Source organism: Pseudomyrmex gracilis, unplaced genomic scaffold (assembly GCF_002006095.1).
Source record: "Pseudomyrmex gracilis isolate BER0280 unplaced genomic scaffold, ASM200609v1 scaffold_2088, whole genome shotgun sequence".
Lineage (NCBI taxonomy): Eukaryota > Metazoa > Arthropoda > Insecta > Hymenoptera > Formicidae > Pseudomyrmex > Pseudomyrmex gracilis.
Genome location: NW_018022672.1, coordinates 17,640 through 19,515, shown reverse-complemented (window position 1 = coordinate 19,515; position 1,876 = coordinate 17,640).

Sequence of the window (1,876 nt, the reverse complement as noted above, 5' to 3'; positions counted from 1 at the left end):
GTTTCAACATTGCGACTGTTTCGAAGTTATGGTAGTTTAGTACATGCGTCAAGCTATTTGAATGCCAATCGCGACATCTGCCAATGGTACTGAACGGAGGGAATATCAAATTGAAATTTGTCCGGATTTTGGCGACGCACCCTGTATGTAAATTTTATATTAAAATGTTATTAAAGTGTTAATTTATTATGCATATAGTTTTTACAATGTAAGTACAATTTTGTGTAGGATTGGTAAGATAATAAATTTATCGTGGTACGGAATTTTNTAAGCTTTGGCGCAAATATTTTGACAAACCTATGATTCTATATTGTTTTGCTTTACTGTAACTATTTCTAAATGTTGATTCCTAAATGTGGTTCGCATGATATAAGAAACAAATTTGTATTATAAGGTTTTGTTCCTATAATATAGAAATTATTTTATCAGTTGTGTTCCTATAATATATAAATTTATTATCTTGACTTTTAGCGATATTAACTTTTTCGCTCCGGGACTGGTCCATATATGGACCAACAAGAAAAGCGAACGTAATAGATGTTTATAAGGTCAATTTAATGCACTAAATTTAGGAAAAAAATTGAACAAAATCTTGGTTACTTCTTTGACCTTCAAAATTAACTTGTAAATAATTAATTAATTAATTAATTAATTAATTAATTCAGCTAAAATGCGAGGTCACTTTTAAAGGAAAAATCCTCGGAGCGAAAAGATTAAGGACGCAGACGATAATATTATCGTTTAATATAACGCAGTTATTTTTATTCTTGTTTAAATAAAATAAAACAATTTAAATAAAATAAATCTAAATACAATGTTTCATATTCTTCTATATATGTAATCACGTTCATGACTCAATGGATTCATTTTTATGATCTCTCTCAAAAACTCTTTTGTTATGCACTTCGGAGCAGTTAATACAAAAATTTAACATGAAGTCTTCGATCAATCTGTTGAAATGGTTTATCTCCTTTTCGGATTAATTTTTGTTTTTATTAAATTATCAATGTAGTTTTAGTAAGAAAGGCTCCAAGTTTTTAAAGTATTTCTAAGATGGAAAATATAGGCCGATTGGAGTCTAAACACGGTTGTTAGTGTGTCAGATAGTTATGAATTTATTATTAAAATGTTACAGACGTTTCAACTACCATTTCTGATTTCAAAATTTATTCTTGTACAGATATATTGAAAAGGACCGGAACTACGGTCGAAATGTCTGTAACATTTTAATAATAAAGTCATAACTTTTTGACACATTAACAACCGTGTTTAAACTCCAATCGGCCTAGTATATTTTCCATCTTAGAAGTAATTTAATATTAAATTAATCTATAACCTTACAATATTACAGTAATATTCTTGATACATTACCGCAACATTACTGTGATATCATCGTAATATTACTGAGATGCAATTCGGCGGACATTTTAATATTACTGTGATATTACAGTAATATTACTATGATATTTTTACTGTATTAGAGCGTAATATTGCAATCGAAAAACAATATTACTGTGATATTACAGTAATATTACGTGCTATATGGGCTCGTATCCTTAGTTAGTCAGTTATTGGTATATCTTAACATGCTGATATTTTTGCGCTAAATAAGAAATTGCGAAGCATTGAATTATGAGTAAGTGCCTGAAACTTTATTATATCTTTGATTTATGGAATAATCAGAAGTAATAGACATGTGTTTTTTAACATAAATGTTTTTTTTTATTTAACACTTATTCTCGTACAGCACAGCAGATTACANAAATATTGCAGGAATATTCCATTGCAAGATTGTACTATTACAAGTGAGTTATGTTGCGAAATATAACTGTAACATTATTATGACACTACAGCAACGGTAAAATGTCCGCCCTCA